General features: G+C 41.8%; 1 non-coding gene across 1 annotated transcript; it reads right to left on the reverse strand.

The window, feature by feature from the left end:
• Window positions 1-4781: 4781 nt before the first annotated feature.
• Window positions 4782-4888, reverse strand: LOC131480256 (U6 spliceosomal RNA). Its single transcript, XR_009245376.1, has one exon. It is a non-coding gene; the product is annotated as a U6 spliceosomal RNA (small nuclear RNA).
• Window positions 4889-10585: the final 5697 nt, after the last annotated feature.

A 10585-nucleotide genomic window follows, 5' to 3' on the forward strand; every position in this document is an offset into this window, starting at 1 on the left:
CTCTGCAGTTCCACCTTTTCTTTCAAAATTGCCTCTCTCCAGGGAAACCTAAACAGCAGCTGATTATCACTTCGTGCCTGTCAGTTGTTAATACCTAATCTGTTACATTCTTTGTTTTGTAGTGTGTGTGTGTGTGATTATCACTTGACATTATTTTATTCTTGTACTGAATTCTCCTGTTGTAATATTCACCTGTATGAAGATTACCTTTACTTGTCTCAATCTCCTTACTGGGCAGAAATATGCTTGCTTTGTTCATCACTAAATCCATATCATTAGTAAAATGTTGGCACAGACCTGGTGTTCTGTCTATGCCTACATATTAATACATGTATATGCATATATACACACAAATCTTACATATATGCAAATGCTTTATATGATATATGTTCAAGTAATATTTTATAGATATTAGGATTCTCCAGAAAATACTTCATGGAAAATAGAGTTGAAAGTATGTTTATTTTGGTGTAAAAATTTTATGTTAAACACATATATTGCAAAAAGGGTGCAATATATAAGCCATGTTTATGTGTGTATTATATTAAATAGCTGACTTTTCTCAACATTCTTGGTGTGTAAGTAGCATTTTTTGAATTGGAGAGGAAGTAGGATCTTAGCTTTTTCTGATTAAGTACAGGTTTGTTTGCTTGTTTCATGCTATCTGTGGGGTTAGCACATAAACCTTTCTGGTTACTACACCTCCTCCATCAAGTCAGGAAAATCAATTTTACAAAGAAATATGGGCTAGAAATGAGTTTCACAAGTAAAAGACATGCCAGCACTCTGGCTCAGTAAGAATCTTTTTGTTTTTTTTTTTAAGATTTATTTATTTTATTACAGCCAGATATACATAGAGAGGAGAGACAGAGAGGAAGATCTTCCGTCTGATGATTCACTCCCCAAGTGAGCCGCAATGGCCAGTGCGCGCCGATCTGAAGCCGGGAACCAGGAACCTCTTCCGGGTCTCCCACACAGGTGCAGTGTCCCAAGGCATTGGGCCGTCCTCGACTGCCTTCCCAGGTCACAAGCAGGGAGCTGGATGGGAAGTGGAGCTGCCAGGATTAGAACCGGCGCCCATATGGGATCCCGGGGCGTTCAAGGCGAGGACTTTAGCTGCTAGGCCACGCCGCTGGACCCCTCAGTAAGAATCTTAAACAAGTTGATGCAAGCAAGACTTTACATGGCTTTATCTCAGATAAATCTGACACTCTGTGTTTAGAGATAGAATTGGGAATAGGCAGCATGTATTGAAACACAACGTGGACTTGAAGGTATTTCAGTTCATGGCCATGCCAGCATGATGTGCTGCAGATTCAGCTACCATCTACATCTGTGCCTACGGACTCCACACTTCCACATGGATACTGGTTCAAGTGTTCTGATCCAGGTTCTGTTAATGTACCTGGAAAGCAGTGGAAGGTTGTCCAAGTATTTAGCTCACTGCCACCCAAATGGTAGAGCTACATGAAGCACTTTGGTCCTGGCTTCAGCACTGCCCAGCCCCAGCCATTCTAGTCATTTAGGGCATGAATCAAGAAAGGAAAAGATTCGACCTCTCTCTCTCTCTCCCTCTCTCCTGTAACTGCTTTTCAAATAAATAAACTATTAAAATTTTTAAAACGTAAAAATAGCAACAACAACCAGAGAAGGCCAGGGCCACTCTTTCCCTTGTCCCTGGAGCCCTCCCACCCCCTGCTTACAGCTTTGGGCAAGGCAGAGAGCTTGCCTTCCTGTCCCAGCAGCAGCAGCTCTTGGCTCAGCTGTGCTCTGTGAATTTGGGGGCCTCTTTGCTTCCTGGTCAGATTGACTGTGAACAGGTACAGGAAGCGGGAGCTGGGATATCCCCAATTTTTTCTCTTGGTTCTCTTCCATACCTTTACCCAACTGGCACTGTTTTAGAGCCTGGGAGAGGGAAAGCTCACCACTCTGATGTTGGGATCCGTGCAGTGGATGTGGGGGACACGAAGGTGTGAAGAGTATTGTTCCATTGTAGGCAGGGTCTCAAGGAACTTCCCGCTGTATGGCAGGGCCCAGTGGATGTCTCTACAACCACCTGAATGCAGCTCCACCTTCCTTTGCATGGACACAGGACCACCCTGCAGAAGAATTCTAATCCATTCAGGCCTTGTTTGCTACTGTGAGGCTGGCCTTTTACTCAATGTGAGCTTGGAGGTTAATGTCAATAATAAGGTCTTGCAAAAGGGGCTTCTATTATTCATACTGTCTTGGCTGTCCCCATTGACCTTATGCTAATCAAGGGACCTATATTTAGGGTTTCATTTTTCCTTGATCTTTAGGTTCTCCTTTTCTTTGTGATACATTTCTCCCCTTATGCTAATCAAGGGACCTATATTTAGGGTTTCATTCTTTCCTTGATCTTTAAGTTCTCATTTTCTCTGTGATGCATTTCTCCCCTTATGCTAACCAAGGGACCTATATTTAGGGTTTCATTTTTTCCTTGATCTTTGGGTTCTCCTTTTCTTTGTGATACAAGATTAAGTTGTAGAATAAGAATTGTAGCAGGAACTTCTATTGTTTTAAGGTAAAACAAATGGCAGAATTATCCTTAGAAACATCCACTTGACCATGACGTAAAAAGTCTGAGCCAGAATTTGACTGTTTCTGTATAAATAAAGTGGACAGCTTTCCCGCATTGTCCGTTATGATCATGAAATCGTAGTGGTCCATTTCTTTCCTCTTTGCACCCAATCCATGCACCCTTCTCGAGTTATGAACTCAGCTGGAGCTGGACGCCAGCACTCTGACATACTTAAATATGACAAATGGCTGAAGAAAATGGCCATCTTCCCATTTCCCTGATCTGTTCTCTCATTCTTTTTTTTTTTTTTTTTTTTTTTTTTCATTAATGCAGTTTCAAAGATTTATTCTCTCTGTGTTACTTTTTTATTATTATTATTTTTTTTTTTAATTATTTATTATTTAACTTCAGTAATTACATTGTATTATGTGACACAGTTACATAGATACTTGGGTTCTCCCCACCCCTCCCCAAACCCTCCCACCATGGTGGATTCCTCCACCTTATTGCATAACCACAGCTCAAGTTCAGTTGAGATTTCCCCATTGCAAGCGTATACCAAACATAGAGTCCAGCATCTTATTGTCCCGTCAAGTTCAACGGTTTCTTAGGTATACCCTCTCTGGTCTGATGACAGAGCCAGCAGAGTATCATTTGGACTTGCAGGAGACAGGGCGTGGGTGTTGTCTGGTAAGAGGAAAGACTCAGATATTAAGAGATGGTTGCTTTAAGGAACCACACTGAGAGGCAGGGTCCCAGGACACAATGTAGTCCCCATCTTCACTAAGACAGCAGCCATGCACTCTGAGAAAAACAAGGATCAGACTATCTCTCCGCTCAATCCCTCCTGACAGGAGCTGCTCTGCAGGAGTGTCGAGGGCCTTTCAGGTGGTGCTGAACCACTGAGCAACAAGGCAAAAGAGGAAACCCTGGTCCCTGCTAGGTTGGCCTACTAAGGGATCTGGGGCTAGCTTTATCTTCCCTTAGTATCCAATGCAACATTCGTTTTTGAAACTGTAAGTTGAGCTGCACTCGCCCTCATTTCCAGCCCTTCTCATGTCTTGTTCCATAATGGTCATGCAGTTCTGAAACAACTACTGTGTCTTGCCAAGCTCAGTTAATTACCTCCTAGACTGGGGAAGATCTCCCTGCAAGGTTGAGCCCAGCACAGCCTGCACACCCAGCAGAATTTGCCACTCTCTTGCTGCTTGTTCAGAGAATCCAATGTAGGACCAGGAAGCAAAACTGCCCAGACTTCCAGCAATCCCCAAAGAGAAAAGCCGAGGATGTGAGGCCACCCTGCACTCTCCAGCACTAAATTAGGACCTGCTAAGGGTCCTTCCATGTGCTCTGCCCCTTGGTTCAAGGCAGGCATATGTTCCCTAATCAACAAGCAATTCCACATAAAATTGAATTTTCTCTTTGAAAATTCCTCTTGGCCCTGAGATGATAAATAGGAGCCAATTCAGTATCTTGCCTCAAACACATGCTGGTCTTGGTTCCCAGTGTGTGTCGCCAACTGCTGTTGTTCAGGTTCCACTAGCACACATGTGCCCCAGGTGCCTGGCAACACACCAGGCCCAAGACATGTGATGGCTGAGTTTGGGTGGAGGTTTGGCAAGCTGTGAAGGCCTCAAATTTCCCTGCTATTTTTTTTTAGAGGAATTGAAACCATTTATTATTAAAATAATGAAGGGTCATTTATACAATTAAAAGAATGTGCAGGAAGCAAAAAAAAGCATATGCATGCATCACCACTTATGTGAAGCCAAAATTATTGTGAACTTTTTGGTATGTTTCTCTCATGTCTCATATTTATATTGATGGAACAGCATGCTTGGGATCATCCTAATTTTTTTGACAATAGATATGCAGAAGTGCACCAAATGCTTATACATGTCTGAGAATCTTTCTAGTAAAGTCAGGATCATGCTAACATACTCTGTGTTACCTTTTTCTTTTACAGTGTTATATGCTCAGACTTTGAATGCCCCTGGATCCAGCTTTATGCTGAGTGAGTTATATCAAGTTGGAATGTCTCAGTTTTATGAACATAAGAAATATTCTCGAGCATTTTGTTTCTTCTCTGCAGGAAGAATGTTTCTTGAACCTAGAGGCACCCATATCAAGAATATGTGGAGGGGGGAGGGGGGTGATTCCCAGTTCCAACGAAACTGTATCACATAATACAATGTAATCAATGAATAAAAAAAAAGAGTATGTGGATATGACACACCATAAAAATATGGAACGCTTCACGAATTTGCCTGTCATCCTTGCGCAGGGGCCATGCTAATTTTCTCTGTATCGTTCCAATTTTAGTATATGTGCTGCCAAAGCGAGCACTTCCCTGCTATTTTTGAAGCCCAATTGCATTCTCTACTCCAATTTCCTCAGTGTGTTTGAACCTTGTATCCTTCTCTTTTTTTTAAGATTTATTTATTTTTATTGGAAAGGCAGATATACAGAGAGGAGGAGAGACAGAGAGGGAAATCTTTCATCCAATGGTTTACTCCCCAAGCGGCCGCAATGGCTGGAGCTGAGCCAATTCAAAGCCAAGAGCCAGAAGCTTCTTCCAGGTCTCCCACTTGGGTGCAGGGTCCCAAGGCTTTGGGCCATCCTTGACTGCTCTCCCAGGCCACAAGCAGGTAAGATAGATGAGAAGCGGGGCCACTGGGATTAGAACCGGTGCCCATATGGGATCCTGGCCCGTGCAAGGCGAGGACTTTAACCACTACGCTATCACGCTGGGCCCTATACCCTCTTCATTCCTAGTGTGGCAACCATCTCCCACTTCTTCTTGGACTTCACTCCTCCTCGCCCTTCTTACAGCAACATGGTAACCTCTCTACAATGCTGACCACTCTGTGAAAAAAGCAGAGAGAACGGAATGCTGCTAGTTCGGCCCATCTCACACCTGTCTCCTTCCCGAGCTTCACTTTAAGTTGACAGGCTCTTCTTTTCCCCTGGCCTTGATGGCTCGCCTTCACCATTTACTCTGTGAGTCCAAGCTCATTTAAAACAAATCTATTGTTTTGCTAGCCAATAAACCATAACTGCATTTACTTACATATAAAAGTGAAACAGAATAGATTGGTATAATTATCGTACCCATCGCTTCCAATGTTAATCATTCATTAGTTGCACACGTGCTTGTAATACACCAGTGAGAACTTCCTTTGTGTTGGCTGCTAAGTGCTGGAGGAGCAGATGGGAGCAAGCTGGGGGAAGTTGATGCTCCTCTAGAGCTAGTAACCTGGAAGTGGTGGGAAGAGCAGAACATCAATGGTAAATGGTTAAATGTGATACATTGAGGTGGCAATGGATGGTACAAAAAGCAAAGCAGTGATGGGACAGACAATATGTGAAGTGAAGTCTCCTGAGTCACCAGGATCCCAGGTGATTCTGAAAGGCTCTCTGCCATGGGAGCTGAGCCCTGCCAGCGGGATCTGCACGTCTACTGGCGCTGAGTGTGCAGAGGGCTCAGTCGGCTCCTTGGGATCCAGAGCACTGTGAGTGAAGGAAAGAGCTACAGTCGTGGGGGGAGAGAAGTCAGAGCCACGCTTCAGAGGGCCTTGCAGAACACACCAAGGATTTCTAGCTTTTGATTCTAGGCTGGAAAGCAAAGGAATAGTTTTCCTCAGAAGCATGAAAAAAACAAAACAAAATCCTCTACAAGCTTAGGGAAGATCATGGCTTGGCTATGGTTGCAAGCAAGAGGACTTCAGGACCAATCATGTATCTGTTTAACTGTGGATCTACTTCTGGCAGCCAAGCAACTGTCAGCAGGTGCCCTGACGCAGAGATCAGCTGATCAAGCTTGGAGTGACATAAATAAACAGACTTGAAACTCTTCTCTGCTAGAATACAGGCTTGCAAGATCAAAGCATAACAAACATTCAATTCAAGTGTTGAGTGACACAGGAATCTTCAGATTACAGACCCAAGGATACAGGAGAAACAACCTCATTTCTTGTTCACTTTCAATGTAGCAATGTTGGCCTATGGAAATGTGGTTGGACAGATAGGATGTGAGCTGAGAGAAGAAAGCTAGAAAGGCCTGTCTGAGACTCTTTCTGGCACTTCCACTGTAGCATCTCTTCCGGCTAGCTTATGGCTGAACCCCTCCAGAGTGAGGACCCTGATCGTGTGTATCTAGCTTTTACTTGGGTGGAGAGAATATCATAGGCTTTATGGCATTTGGGGGAAAGGTTTCTGGTTTCTATGACCTGCTTAAGCAAGGGATATTTGAATCTTTGTTATTTGCATTAAGGGAAAAAGAGCCTTTTCTTCCAGGGCCTTTTTCCTGAGTTGTCTTTTTCTTGACTTCAATACCTCTGAACACCAGCTAGTAGCAGCCCTGTCACGCAGATGCAGTTGATGAGAACCCTGTGTCATACCAGCAAAAACCTTTGCAAGACAGTGCCCATCTAGAGGCAGACTGCCTAGCACAGATCGTTTTATCAAGGTGAGAAGTACCTTCAGCTATATCTTTGATTTTACAAACTGAGTTTTCCATTCATTATCCTTTGGCAATTCTGGAACTTTTTCCAAAATTGTTTAGTGGTTCTAGAATTTGGAACCCAATCTTATTCAAGGTCAACACATTGAATTATACAGATCATAACACATGGTGGGTAGTCCTCGATTCTCATGTTAGAAAATTGCGACTCTTATTTAGAAGCACATAGTATTTGATCTGCGCATCTGATTATGGTAAGGTTTTTAACATCAGCATTATTGGCATTTTGGACTGGTAATTCTGGCTGAAGAACATTCCAGTCTCTGTTTGCTGCCTTCCAGCAACACCTTCCCCACCTTCCCCCACCCTAGCTATGAGAGAAATGTCCTAAGGATTGTTCCCTTGGGTATAAAGTTGCTCCTGTGTGTGAACTGTTAGGATTAAGTTCTAGACCTTCTATTTCATGGATATAGTATTTGATCAATGTTTTCTCATTAACCTGATTGATTCTCTACCATTTGACTTGACTTATCTTTAAATTCATGTTTTACTTTCTTAAACACTGTCTTGCATTGTCATTTTTTGTGTGTTGAATGGGGAATGGTTGGAAGCATATACCTAGAGAAGTTCAATTCATTTCAAGTTGGTTCAGATGTAAGCAAAGGCATGTCAGAAGTTAGACCTGATGTATATTCCTTAAGAAGAAACTGCTAAAACATTTGTTTAAATCATTAAACCTCCACACAGTTGACAAAGCATTCATTACGAGTGTGCTTATTGGACACTTTCCTATCTTTGCTTTCATGAATATTTAGACTCCCATAGAAAGGCATGTATCACTCACTCACCATAGTGTCTCCTTCCTGGCTGTCATTTCCTTTCATTACAGGTATCAGTGAATTTTTTTGGTGAAGAACAAAACACAGATTTTGTGAGCCGTACAACCTCTGGAAACTACTCAGTTTTGGCTTTAAAGAACAAAACAGCTAAAAATAATTCACCAATAAATTATCTAATATGCTCTAATAAAACTTTATTTGCAAACACAGGTGGCCTTTGTGTTACAAAGTCTTCATTCCTCTTTTAGAAAGTTGTGCTATAATGTTTACTTCTGTGTTGATAAATGAAAAATTCAAGAATTATTGCGATAATAGACATCATGAGAAAGCTTAGAAGCATAAAATCAATACATTTTCATTTTTGCGAGGCATCACAAGATACCAAATAGCCAATAGTCAGCTTGTAAATTGAGCCATAGTTCTCAAAACACAATCTTTTCAGAGAATTTTGTGACCTGCGAAACCTACCCTGCTTGCTTCTCTCATTCTACAGAACTGATGATTCGGTTAGAGCTGATTTGTACCATGATGGGGTAAGGACAAAATTTTCAGGTCTATGTCTTTTCCCTGCCAAGGTGAACCCAGACTCTGCTCCCTGGGAACAATTGTCCCAGATCTTTCTCAACCAGGCTAACTACATTCCCTGCTTTCCTTAGGCACATCCCTCCTTTGTTACCTCCAACAGATCTCCCATTCAGCATTTATGCAACTGAGGTTAGAGACCACTGCACCCATGGAAATGCTCTCCCCTTTCTCTCTTCTATAAATATCTGTCCACACAACCGAAGTATCAGACTTTAGTCCCCCTTTCCATTGAAGCATTCTGTTGTCTTTTTTCCTATGATTTAAATATTATTTTATTTATTTTTATTGGAAAGGCAGATACATAGAGAGAAGAAGAGACAAAGAGATTTTCTCTGCTCTGGTTCACCCCAGTGGCTGCAGCAGCCACAACTGAGCCTACCCAAAGTCAGGAGTCAGGAGGTTCCTCCGGGTCTCCCACGTGAGTGCAGGGTCCCAAGGCTTTCCCAGAACACCAACAGGGAACTGGATGGGAAATAGAACAACTGAGATATGACCCAGTGCCCATATGGGATCCTAGCACATACAAGGTAAGGACTGTAGGCACTAGGCGACCCTAACTAACTCTGAACTACTTATTATCTGCTCCAAATATTCTAAACCTATCCTTCCCAGCTTCTCTCTTCACCTAGTCCACTCTCCCCTTTGCCCTTTGTTCCCCAGAGGAAAAGGAAAGGAAAGGAAAAGAAAAGAAAAGAAGAAGAAAAAAGAAGGGAAAGGAAAGGGAAGAAAAAAAGAAAAGGAGAGGAAAGAAACAAAAAGAAAGGAAGAGAAGAGAAAAGAAGAAAACAAAAGGGAAAAAAAGAAAAGAAAAAGAAAAGCCTACATAAGTCAACTCAGCAAGGTCTTCCCCATTATCATGCTTACTTAGCTGGATTATGCTATGTGAGCCAGCAGGTAACTCAGTTCTTGCTTTCTGCCATGTGCCCTAGTTGTTAGCCCCTCTCAGGCTTTTTCTTCCATTTATGGATAAGCCTGTCCTGGCTGTGAATTTGCCTCTTGTCTACGTGTTGTTGTGGGCTGAGGAGTTGATTTACATTGCTTTAGCTGAGCACTCAGAAATCGGGCCTACGGCAGTAGCACCTGGCCTTTGCAGACTCATTGGCGTCCTATTGTCCTGTTGATGGGCTTGGGGGAAAGAGGAGATAATATGGTAATAAAGAGGCTTGTGGAGAGACGGCTCGGAGAGGCGGCTCCCAGCACTTCTACCACCATCATGGTCTCCGCGTGTAGGTGCTTTTCGCTCAGACATTCGCCGTGCCTACTATGCCGGCTCAGCTAGCCACGACAACGTGTCTTGTTTTTTATTTCCTTACACACTAGACCACAGATCAATTAAAAACATAATATTAGAAAATTTAAATTTTTTTAAAATGTATGTTGTAAACAACTTCCAGGAGAGGTACAGAATTCCCAGCATTGTTGACCAAATGCGATCTTCACCATGACACTTGATAATCAAGGTCTCTTCAATTGGACATAAGGAAAAGATCCTTACATGTGCATGTGAAAAAAAAAATCAATTGACATATAGAGCAATGGCGATTAAATTTACAGGAGACCTCTCACAGGAAACTGTACAAGTCAGAAGGGAATAGAGAAACACACTCCAGATTCTAAAAGTAAAAAAAATATATATATATATATTGGCCCAGAATAATGTACCCAGCAAAGCTTTCCTTTGTCTATAAAAATGAAATCAATTTTAAAAATAAATAAAAAATAAATAAATTCACCCACAGTAAAGAAAATTTAAAAGGATATATCTCTTCCAAACCTGCCCTGCAAAGGATATTTAAAGATGTCTTCTTGAAAAAAAAAAAAAAAAAAAAAAAAGATTAGTGCCTAACAAAACCAAAGGCAAATATGTACAACATCCCAGTAAAATGACAACAGAAGACTAAATCAATGAACAACTGGTTGCTAACATGATAGGATTAAATTACCTTCTATTTATATTAGCCCTGCATGTAAATGGCTTAATCTCATCACCTAACTGTCCTAATTTAACAGACTGAATTTTTTGTTAAAAAAAATCTATTTGTTGCCTACAGGAGGCACATCTCACCAACAATGATCAGCACAAATTGTATTTCATGGATTTTGATGTTTTTGTTTTAGTTTCATTTCTTCAAAACAGTCTCTTTTTCTCATTAAGTT

The sequence above is a fragment of the Ochotona princeps genome, chromosome 4, assembly GCF_030435755.1.
Source record: "Ochotona princeps isolate mOchPri1 chromosome 4, mOchPri1.hap1, whole genome shotgun sequence".
Lineage (NCBI taxonomy): Eukaryota > Metazoa > Chordata > Mammalia > Lagomorpha > Ochotonidae > Ochotona > Ochotona princeps.